The 11,863-nt window shown below is 45.2% G+C and overlaps 3 non-coding genes across 3 annotated transcripts; all 3 read right to left on the bottom strand.

The window, feature by feature from the left end:
• Positions 1–605: 605 nt before the first annotated feature.
• TRNAL-CAA lies at positions 606–712 on the bottom strand. The gene is made up of 2 exons: positions 675–712; positions 606–651 (listed from the first exon to the last, which is right to left on the bottom strand). It is a non-coding gene; the product is annotated as a tRNA-Leu (tRNA).
• A 1,527-nt stretch (positions 713–2,239) lies between these two features.
• On the bottom strand, positions 2,240–2,346 carry TRNAL-CAA. The gene is made up of 2 exons: positions 2,309–2,346; positions 2,240–2,285 (listed from the first exon to the last, which is right to left on the bottom strand). It is a non-coding gene; the product is annotated as a tRNA-Leu (tRNA).
• Positions 2,347–4,515: 2,169 nt separating this feature from the next.
• TRNAL-CAA lies at positions 4,516–4,623 on the bottom strand. The gene is made up of 2 exons: positions 4,586–4,623; positions 4,516–4,561 (listed from the first exon to the last, which is right to left on the bottom strand). It is a non-coding gene; the product is annotated as a tRNA-Leu (tRNA).
• Positions 4,624–11,863: the final 7,240 nt, after the last annotated feature.

The raw sequence follows: 11,863 nt of genomic DNA, 5'->3' as shown, positions 1-11,863 counted from the left end.
CCTTGTCTCCTGTTTTTGTTTGTTTCAGACATGAACTCGCTCTGTCTCCCTGGCTGGAGTGCAGCAGCGCAATCATACGACTCACTGCAGTTTCACTCTCCTGGGCTCTCAAGTGATCAAGCCTTTCTCCTATCCAGGTAGCTGGGACTACAGGCGCGCGCCACCACGCACCGCTCATTTTTTGTATAGACGGGGTGGAACTCCCGGGCTCAAACAATCCTCCCCGCTCAGCCCCCCCAAATTCTAGTGGTTTTTTGTTTGTTTGTTTGTTTTTTCTTGTGGCTTTTTGAGAGGGAGTTTTGCTTGGTCGCCAAGGCTAGAGTGCAATGGCACGATCTCGGCTCACTGCAACCTCCACCTCCCGGGGTTAAGCGATTCTCCTGCCTCCACCTCTCAAGTAATTGGGATTACGGGCGCCCACCACTGCTCCCGGCTAATTCTTATATTTTTAATAGAGACGGGGTTTCGCCATGTTGGCCAAGCTGGTCTCGAACTCCTGACCTCAGGTGATCAGCTCGTCTCGGCCTCCCAAAGTGCTGAGATTACAGGCGTAAATCACCGCGCCCGGTACCCCAATTTTAGGATTAAAGGGGCAAAAAGAGTTGTGTCAGAAGTGGGATTCGAACCCACGCCTCCATGCGGAGACCAGAAGCCCCAAACCTAGGAAGTAGCAACTTGAGTCTGGCGCCTTAGACCACTCGGCCATCCTGACACGTGCTATCAGGTCTTAAGTTTCATTGTGTAACTCGTAGTCAGCAGACTCGGGCTCCGTACAAAGGAGGAAAAGACCTCGGATGGGTGGCGTATGCTCCCGGTTTTCAGAACGGTATTTATTATTTTGCCCGGTGCTATTCTAAATGATACTAAAAATAGTGTCATCAAAATACCTTATGTTGCTATCTTTCAGGTTAAGTCAAAAATGAAATAATAGGGAAAGTGGCAAATACTCAGAACAGTGCTTCCTAAGTTTCTATCTAGCTCCGTAACAGTTTCCTGGCTAGAGAGACCCTCAAAGCTCAGTATTCAGCGTCCTAAGCAGGCACTTTGTAGAGAGAAACAAAAGTCATACAAGATTTTTATTTTTACTTTTCCGGTTTCCCCACCTAGCCCAAAATACACTGTGAATACTTTGAAGCAGAAATAAAATCAGTAACAGAAAAATGAGCTGTCTCAATTAAAAAGAATGGTTGAAAAAGATGAAGGTGGAGAATGGAGAAAAATAATAATTTTATCATTTTAAGAGGTTTCTAGAGCGAGAAAGAGGAGTAGGTGCTTGTGAATGTGCAGAGGTGAGAAGAAGAGTGAAAAGGTGGAATTAATCATGGAGGCGGGGAAGAGAGGAAGACGAAGAGACTTCGGGTTTGGAGAGGTAAATTAATCAAACTGTCCATGGCTCATTTTTGTTATTGGTCAACGAAATCTTTCTCTTTCTCTCTCTCTGTTTCCCTTACTATTTTGTTGTTTTTCTTTGTCATGCCCTTTCCTCTCTCCCAACATACAGGCAACCTCTCTAAAATATTTAAAATTATTATTATTATTATTATTATTATTATTATTATTATTATTATTATTTTTTTTTTTTTTTGAGACGGAGTCTCGCTCTGTCGCCCAGGCTGGAGTGCAGTGGCCTGATCTCAGCTCACTGCAAGCTCCGCCGCCCGGGTTTACGCCATTCTCCTTCCTTAGCCTCCCCAGTAGCTGGAACTACAGGCGCCCGCCACCTCGCCCGGCCAGTTTTTTTTTGTTTGTTTGTTTGTTTTTTGTTTTTGGTATTTTTTAGTAGAGACGGGGTTTCACCGTGTTAGCCAGGATGGTCTCGATCTCCTGACCTCGTGATCCGCCCGTCTCGGCCTCCCAAAGTGCTGGGATTACAGGCTTGAGCCACCGCGCCCAGCCCTAAAATTATTATTATTATTTTTTGAGACAGAGTCTCACTCTGTCACCCAGGCTGGGGTGCAGTGGCGCAATCTTGGCTCATTGCAGCCTTTGCCTCCTGGGTTCAAGCGATTCTCATGCCTCAGCCTCCCGAGTAGCTGGGATTACAGGCGCGCGCCATCATGCCTAGCTGATTTTTTTTGTATTTCTAGAAGAGACAGGGTTTCACCATGTTGGCCAGGCTGATCTCGAACTCGTCACCTCAGGTGATCCGCCCGTCTCCGCTTCCCAAAGCGCTGGGATTACAAACGTAAACCACTGCGCCCGGTCCCCCAATCCTAGGATTAAAGGGGCAAAAGACATATGTCAGAAGTGGGATTCGAACCCACGTCCCCATGCGGGGACCAGAAGCCCCAAACCCGGGAAGCGGCAACTTGAGTCTGGCGCCTTAGACCACTCAGCCATCCTGACAAGTGCTGCCAGTTTTTAAGTTTCATTATGTAACTCGTAGTCAGCAGACTCGGGCTCTGACAAAGCAGGAAAAGACCTCGGATGGGTGGCGTATGCCCTCTCTAGGCCTCCAAAGTGGTGGGACTACATTATTGTTATTGTTTGAGATGGAGTTTTACTCTGTCTCCCAGGCTGGAGTGCAGTGGCACCATCTTGGCTCACTGCAACCTCTGCCTCTCAGTTTCAAGCGATTCTCCTGCCTCAGCCTCCCGAGTAGCTGGGATTACAGGCGCGCACCACCACGCCCAGCTAATTTTTGTATTTTTGGTAGAGATGGGGTTTCGCTATTTTTGGTCAGGCCGGTCTCGAAATCCGGACCTCAAGTGATTCGCCCACCTGGGCCTCCCAAAGTGCTGGGATTACAGGCGTGAGCCACCGCGCCCGGCTGAAATTATAATAAACTATCCTTGAAAAATATGTTGTTGATTTGCGTAATTTAAATCCTAACTTCTGACTGGGCGTGGTAGCTCACGCCTGTAATCCCAGCACTTTGGGAGGCCGAGGCAGGCGGATCACGAGGTCAGGAGATAAGAGATCATCCTGGCTAACACGGTGAAACCCCGTCTCTACTAAAAATACAGAAAATTAGCCGGGCGTGATGGCGAGCGCCTGTAGTCCCAGCTACTCCGGAGGCTGAGGCAGGAGAATGGCGTGAACCCGGGAGGTGGAGCTTGTAGTGAGCCGAGATTGCATTACTGCACTGCAGCCTGGACGACGCAGCGAGACTCCGTCTCAAAAAATAAAAATAAATCCTAACTTTTTTCTTTTACTCAACACGGTTTGAAAAATCTACTCATCCTGCTACATGTACATCTGCTTGGTCACTTGAGGCTGCTGCACAGTATGAAAACCATAGGCAGTATACCTGATGGACATCCAGGTTGCCTCTAACAATCTGCTACCTCAAAATGCTAGAAGCACTGTACCTGGCAAGGCCAATCATAGAGCTGAGCTGAAATTTCACTGAGGTGGATTCCTAGAAGTGGACTTTACTGGGTAATAATTTAAAAGTTATACAGGAGGAAAACCCAGGTAATGTTAATATTGCAAAAAAACCTAGGACCATAATTTTAAGACCAAGATTTCAATCTACGTAGTACTTCATATAATGCAATTTTTATCTTCAAAAACAAGAGACAGAAAGGATATCCAAATCAGGTAACTCTGAGACGCAATCTCAGAAGGAACTTTAAACCTTTAAACTTAGTTTCTTTTCTTTTTTTTTTTTTTTTTTGAGAAGGAGTCGCTTTCTGTGGCCCAGGCTGGGGTGCAGTGGCTGGATCTCAGCTCACTGCAAGCTCCGCCTCCCGGGTTTACGCCATTCTCCTGACTCAGCCTCCCGAGTAGCTGCCGTCTCGGCCTCCCAAAGTGCTGGGATTACAGGCTTGAGCCACCGCGCCCGGCCACTTAGTTTCTTTTCAACAGGATGAGTATTTCTTTGTTATCCATGACCCAAAAGTGTTTTCAGCAATGTTATAATCTTAGGGTTTCCTTCCTCTTAGGTTTTAGAGGGAACCTAGGAAATCTTTTGGTAGAAGTTTGTAACAGATTATTTTACCTGTGCAGAAAAGTAGTGAAGATTTTAGTAATTTTCCTCACGTGACTGATCAGTTGAACGACTAAGGAAAAGAACAGGGTGTTACCATCGTTGCTACAGCGGTGTGTGTTTACGACGATTGCTGGTCAGATCAATGTCTGATTCCCCTTTCAGAGAGACAGACGATATACAGGAATCAGGAACGTTCCTACAGGGGCTGTCTGAGAACGGAGACTTTTTTCTCGTGCCTTTCTTTTTTCTTTCCTTTTTTCGTTTGTTTAATTTTTGTCAGCTGATTCACAGACCAATAGATGGAAATTCACTGCTTACTTTCTTGCAGGAGAAAGGGATCTCCAACAGTGCTGCGGGACTGCGTCCAAATGGTACTGAAAATATCCCAGGATTCTGTAAGTCAGGGGTTTTCGTTTGTTGATTGGTTTGATGTAAGAGAGATGCCTCTCTCTTTGCAAGACCCTGTTTGGCGAATATCTGTTGGGGCGGGAAATCTTGGAGATAGAAACGGCTGAACTATTGTGGCATTCCTTGGCGAAACTTGGTACAAATCTGGTAGGGAAAAACAAAATGTCACACTGTGTCAGAAGTGGGATTCGAACCCACGCCTCCATACGGAGGCCAGAAGACCCGAACACAAGAAGCAGCAAGCTTGAGTCTGGCGCCTTAGACCACTCGGCCATCCTGACACTGTGACACAGCCTCTGAAAGTACACGTGATGAGTAAAGATGACTTACGGCTCGCCTCCTGACTGAATCCCAGCGGCAAAAGTTATCTCTGGAATTTGCCCGACTAAACAGGAGTTCCGAATTCACTGATTACGGAATGGAAGGGTAGAAGAGTACAACTGTTAGTGCGGAACTGAATAATTTTTACAGTACTGGAGACCAAGATGGGAGTGGGGGAACAAGATGTGGAGGAGACCTTTCCATGTCGCCTCTCCCCTTCCTCCAGTAACTCCCTGCGCTCGGCCCTGCCCTCTCCCTCTGACCCAGCCCTCCGGCCCCGCATAGACCTCTGCTTACGACCCTGACACTGTGGGGTCACTTTGCTCTTTGTTGCTTAAGTCCTGATGCAGCAGCTCCAACATGATGCTGCCCCAGGGCCCGTGGAAACTTTTCTGGACAAGAGGTGGTCATACCAAGAGAGTGGGGCTGTTCTGTACATGGATTTCCAGGCATTCCCCCTTCTCCTCAACCTATCCGAACTGTGATTTCACCAGTAGAAGTCATCCTTACATCTTTCATTTCATTACACAGTTGAGTAAACATCACCATCTTCTGCCCTGTAGGGTCGCATGTGCTCTATAGTGATAAAGTGATAATCCTGTCTCTCCTCTCTCTAGAGCTCTCAGATGCTTTTCTGCAAATGTTACCCACTGTGGGAGGCAACAGCTATTTCTTTTTCTTTCTTTCTTTTTTTTTTTTTTTCAGACGAAGTCTTTCTCTTGTCCCCCAGTCTGGAGTGCAATGGCGCGATCTCGGCTCACTGCAACCTCTGCCTCCTGGGTTCAAGCGATTCTCCTGACTCAGCCTCCTGAGTAGCTGGGATTGCAGGTGCCCGCCACAACACCTGGCTAATTTTTTTTTTTATTTTTACTAGAGACGGGGTTTCACTATGTTGGCCAGGCTGATCTTGAACTCCTGGTCTCAAGTGATCCTCCCACCTGGACCTCCCAAAGTGCTGCGATTACAGGTGTGAGCCACCACGCCTCACCTAGTTTCAGTTATTTGTGCCTGGCTAGAAATGTATCTATGTCTCCTCAGCTCCTGTTGCCCCCTTTTCATCCTACAAAGGAGGAGGCAAAAGTACGTGTTCCACAAAGTTTTATTATTAGGTATTTCAAAGGTCAACACAGTTAGTATTACAATAGACTTATCATCAAGCACTAGCTGTAAGGAGAAGTGCTATGAATTTTAGTTGAGCCTTGTTTATCAGGCAGTGGCCACCAAAAGATTACAAAATCAGAATCTTCTTTTTGCTTTGTATATAAACTATTAGTCCTACGGAACCAGTTAGCTATCTACTGATCCAAGATTGTACTAATGTATGTAGATATTGTCAGTGGATACGTTCTGTTTTGGGGTGAATAACTATGAGGCATAAAACTGTGTAAAGCACAGCCACTCAAAGCATGGTCTGCAACCCAGTGCTAATTTATAAATGTTAGTTACCAGTCTGGTCTGTTTCAAGATATGGAGCTTATGCCAGAAGGCAAATCGACTATATCACTAAGCATCTTTAGTTCCATTGAATGACTGATTATTGTAGGAATAGTTTCTTAGTGAAGGCAGCAGTACATTTAATTATACTTTGGAGAAAGTTTATCTTATTGTAGACCAGTAACTGGTGTTCCCTGCACAATTTTGCACACTAATAGTTTTAGAGGGGTATTCCAACACTTGCATGGAGGTCAGCATTTGTTGTTCTTTTTTTTTGGATGGAGTCTAGCTCAGCTGCCAGGCTGAAGTACAGTGGCGAGATCTTGGCTCACTGCAGACTCCACCTCCCGGGTTCAAGTAATTCTCCTCCCTCAGCCTCCCAAGTGGCTGGGACTACAGGTGCATGCCACCACGCCCAGCTGAGTTTTGTATTTTTAGCAGAGACGGGGTTTCACCATGTTGGCCAGGATGGTCTCCATCTTTTGACTTTGTGATCCACCATCCCTAGCCTCCCAAAGTGCTGGGACTACAGGCGTGAGCCACTGCACCCAGCCCAGCATATGTATTTTTAAAAGAGGATTCATTCTATTGGTATAATTAGAAAAATATTTATGAAACATTATTTATATAGTTCATGAAGTCTCCAAGAAAAGCAAACTGGGACAACAAAGCCAGAAAATATCACTGCAGCCTTATCAGGCTACTTAGAATGAACCAAGCTATTGCTTAAAGCCAGAAGCTGCATCGCATTCTTCCCCAGGCCAGATGCCTCCTCACCCTTTTTTGACAGAAGGTGAGCCTTCTGTATACTAGTCTTACTGAGATGCATCTGTTGGGAAGAACCAAGACTTCCTCTGTCATAGCAGTTTATGGCAAACCTATTCATACTAGTCCTTGCAATGGCGATGCTCCCAATGTGAGAAAATAAAAAATATGTTGAGGTAAATACTATTTTTTATCAGCTACTCAGGCTTCAGCTTATCCAATCATTCAAAGTTTATGAAGTATTGGTCGAGTGCCGTGGTTTACGCCTGTAATCCCAGCACTTTGGGAGAGACTGAAGCGGGCAGATCAACTGATGTCAGCTCGAGACAGCCTGGCCAATATCACGAAATCCTGTCTCTACTAAAAATACAAAAATAAACTGGGCATGGTGGCGGGCGCCTGTAATCCCAGCTACACTGGAGGCTGAGGCAAGAGAACTGCTTGAACCCGGGAGGCAAAGGTTGCAGTGAGCAGAGATCGCCCAGCCTGGGCAACAGAGCAAGATTTTGTCCAAAAAAAAAAAAAAAAAAAAGTACAGAAATTCATCACCCAACAAACTCCTGGGAAGTATCACTATAATTATAACAACAATCAGATAATGCAGATTATTCTGCATTTGCACTTCCAGATCCATTATCTGCCTTTCTTCTTCCTGGAAGGCTGTATATCTTGGCTCCTGGTTCCCGGCTCTGGTTCGGATTCAGCCAGTGGAAGACAGCAGCAGGAGATAAGAGGGCACAAAGAAAGCGAGGCAGATGCATGTACAGTATTTCTCCGACTTGCTCCGGGACAAGCTGTGTTCCTCCCATGGGCACAGCTCCCAGTGGGTGGTTCCTCTCCCGTTGCTGGAACTCATGCCAAATTCTGGCAATTCTGCCCCTTCCCTTTTCCCTTAATGCCTAGGAATATTGAAGATTCCCACTGTTCTGATCCCTGAAGATTTCCTCACATCTTCTTGGTTCCCTAATTCTATAAAGAAGCCCACCAAATAATCTCTCCTCAATCCACCCTTGGAATGTGCCCTGATGAATATAACCAGATTTACCCAAGTCCACTTCTGAGCCTTACTCTCCTGACAGCAGTGTGGGGAGGCGCTTCAAAGATGGAGCCTTGGCCGGACGCGGTGGCTCACGCCTGTAATCCCAGCACTTTGGGAGGCCGAGGTGGGCGAATCATGAGGTCAGGAGATAGAGACCATCACGGCTAACACAGTGAAATCCCGTCTACTAAAAAAAATACCAAAAATTAGCCGGGCGTGGTGGCGAGCGGCTGTAATCCCAGCTACTCGGGAGGTTGAGGCAGGAGAATGGCGTGAACCCGGGAGGCGGAGCTTGCGGTGAGCCGCGATTGCGCCACTGCACTCCAGACTAGGAGAGAGAGCAAGACTCCGTCTCAAAAAAAAAAAAAAAAAAAAAAAAGATGGAGCCTATAAGAGCCTCAAGGTCCATGGCCTGAATAGTAACTTCCCTGCATTTGTGATTTTCCCTCTTAAACATAACTCTGAAATTAGAAATCGATATAATGGGTGCTCTGAAAATACTCATTAAGACATTCTAATTAGACAAAGGTATACTACAATAGAAGGAAGCAGGATTTTTTTTTTTTTTTTTTTTTTTTTTTTTTTTTTTTGAGATGAAGTTTCACTCTTCTCACTCAGGCTGGAGTAAAATGGTGTGATCTCAGCTCACTGCAACGTCTGCCTCCCAGGTTCTAGTAGTTCTCCTGTCTCATCCTCCTGAGTAGCTGGGATTACAGGTGCCCGCCAACACAGCCGGCTAATTTTTTTGTATTTTGTTTTGTTTTGTTTTGTTTGAGACGGAGTCTCACTCTGTCGCCAGGCTGGAGTGTAGTGGCCTGATCTCAGCTCACTGCAACCTCTGCCTCCCGGGTTCAAGCGATTCTCCTGCCTCAGTCTCCCGAGTAGCTGGGATTACAGGCACGCGCCACCATGCCTAGATAATTTTTGTATTTTAGTAGAGACAAAGTTTCACCATGTTGGCCAGAATGGTCTCCATCTCTTGATCTCGTGATCCACTCGCCTCGGCCTCCCAAAGTGCTAGGATTACAGGCATGAGCCGCCACCAGACCATTTTTTGTATTTTCAGTAGAGACGGGGTTTCACCACGTTGGCCAGGCTGGTCTCGAACTCCTGACCTCAGGTGATCCTCCCGCCTTGGCCTCCCAAAGTGTTGGGGTTATAAACGTGAGCCACTGCTTCCTACTGGAAGTAGGAATTAATAACAATAAAAACAATAAAGTTAATTGTTTAATTTAGTGTCACAGAGTCAAAGGGACAGATCCTACATTTACTAAATTCTGAATTATTCAGCTCCTCAAATCACATTTGTCAGAAGGTTAAACCAAAGACAAAGAAATATTACTTTAGCATTTTTTATAATTTAGAAAGTATTACAATATACTCATTTGACTTATACATAAATTCAAAAGTCAACCAATAGCCATCAGTATGTTGATTTATTTCCTTCTAAGATTTTGCTATGCAAATACACTGAGAATGAAATTGTGATCATTCATAAAGTTTTGCCCTCTGCTTTTTTCACTCAATGGTAGTTCATGAACTTTCTCTGTATTATTAAACGCAGGTTTCTTCTAAAAACCTTTAGGTGCTGCATGATATTCCATGTGAATATGGTACAGTAAGATAAGCTCGCACCAAAGTATAATTAAATGCACTGCTGCCTTTACTGAGGAACTCTTCCTACAATCAGTGAGTCAATGGAACTAAATATGATTAGTGATATAGTTGATTCGCCTTCTGGCACAAGCTCCATATACAATATATACCTATACACATGCACATATATGTGCCTACATATACCTATGTATAGTATGTAGTATATAGTGTGGTGTTCATAAGTTGAAAGGTGGACCATTACCTATTTTCTAAAATCCAGGTTCGCAAGCAGAGACTTGAGCCTGGGAGACGGCAGTGGAGTCTGGGCATCTTTGGGAATGTGGCTAACAAATTTGGTAGAGGAAAAGTGTACAGGAACAGGCTACCTATCCACTCCTAATTCCCGCCCTTCAGCATTCTCCCTTTCATCTTTATTTTTCCTTTATGTCTCTGTTTTCTCACCACTGTCCCCTTCCCTCTGCCCCCTAACTTATGAGTCTTCTCTAATTCTGAAAGAGCCCAGGTTGAGAAAAGCTCTGTAAAAGAGGCCATACTTAATTTTATCAAGAACTGAAGGTCTCTTTTATCTTTTTGCTCCAGACACCCTCCAAGTAAGTTCCCTTGTGCAAGCCTCTGCTGATTTGTGGAAAATGAAGTGAGAAGTAAGAGATATTAAGGCTGGTACTTTTCCAGAATTTCAGTCCTTGCAGGCCCTCGCATAGCTGCCAAAACACTTGCGATATAATAGTGTGTTTGCAGGTTAAGTATTGTGTCACAAGTGCCTTATGTGGTAGAGATGTGAATGTATGCCTTGCCTACTCTTAATTACTGTGTACTCCTTGAGATAAAGAAGTGACATCCATAGTCCCTTTCCCATAAGGATTGCTCATACATTAGTGAATACTTTATTAAATGAATACCTTTAAGAATCAGAAGTCTTTTTTTTTTTTTTTTTTTTTTGAGACAGAGTCTCACTCTCTCTCTCAGTCTGGAGTGCAGTGGCAGGATCTCGGCTCACTGCAAGCTCCGCCTCCTGGGTTCACGCCATTCTCCTGCCTCAGCATCCCGAGTAGCTGGGACTACAGGCGCCCGCCACCACACCTGGCTAATTTTTTGTATTTTTAGTAGAGAGGGCGTTTCACCGTGTTAGCCAGGATGGTCTCCATCTCCTGATCTCGTGATTCGCCGGCCTCGGCCTCCCAAAGTGCTGGAATTACAGGCGCGAAGTCTCAATCTCAGCAGACAAGGAAAGAAAGAGAGCCCACTGAGATACGGTAAGAGCATTAAAAACAAAAACAAAGAAACAAAACAAACAACAACAACAAAATTAGGCTCAAGTGATTCCTCTGAACATAATAGACCTGTGTTTCACTGAGGTTGTTCTTTTCTTTAGGCACTAGAAATCAGGAGGCGGAACACTGTACCTAAACATAAAACAGCATTCTCAAAAACTGCCCTGCACAGGCTTGTTGGGACTTCACGATCCTTCTTGGACCTGCATCCCCCTCTTCTCTGGAACTCAGGTGATGACAAGGAGCTTCAGGAGAAAGGGTCCCTTCTACCCAAGGAAGTTTAGGATTTTGGAGAATCTGAACAAACAACTGGCCCCTCTGGGAGGCGAACCTTTGATTCTAAGAAGTTCAGGATGGAGAACAGCGATAAAATTGACCTTACATTCTCTCCACTCTCACTCTGCCGCATTCATATGACCCTCCATTTCTTGTTTTGTTTTGCTATCGTTTGTGTTTATGCCACTTCCGGTTACAAGGGCATTATTTTGCCGGTATGACTTTGGGGAATGAAGGTAGGGATGTGGAATGTGTGATTGTTTTACCCTGTAAGACCTTTTGGAGAGCCAGCTGGATTGCTCTTAAACAGCAGATTTCACAGCCTCTCTTCTGGAAGGGAGAGCTGCGTCCTCGGTATAAGACAGGGATATAGGGCCTGGATTCCCCACTTCCCAACCAGTGGCTCTCATTTTTTTCCGAGTTGTTTTAATGTTACTTGTATTTGTCAGTAGTCGAGGACTATTTTATTTTTACTTATTTTATTTTTTTTTAAGGGATCCTGTTTATGAGCACAGGACCCCCGACTTAAGGAGACTTAAGATTTATGGTTTAGTTTACTTTTTTACCCTGGTCTGCTTGTCCAAGCCGAGTCTCAAATAGCTTTTCTCATGCCCCTCCCAGCCACTTTCCCCTTGTGGAAGAGAACACATTTCTGGTTTCTATGCCACAGCGCCGTTGGACGGAACTCTTTTATTTGGATTTCAGTGTCGCTCAGTGGAGAATGAGAAACACGGCAAGGATTTTACGCCCTGGGTGGAGGCTCCGAAAGGATACATCTTAAAGACGACTCCAGCAGGC

This window comes from Piliocolobus tephrosceles, chromosome 5, assembly GCF_002776525.5.
Source record: "Piliocolobus tephrosceles isolate RC106 chromosome 5, ASM277652v3, whole genome shotgun sequence".
Taxonomy (NCBI): domain Eukaryota; kingdom Metazoa; phylum Chordata; class Mammalia; order Primates; family Cercopithecidae; genus Piliocolobus; species Piliocolobus tephrosceles.
The sequence above is the reverse complement of the archived record's forward strand: the minus strand, read 5'-3'. Positions and strand labels throughout refer to the sequence as shown.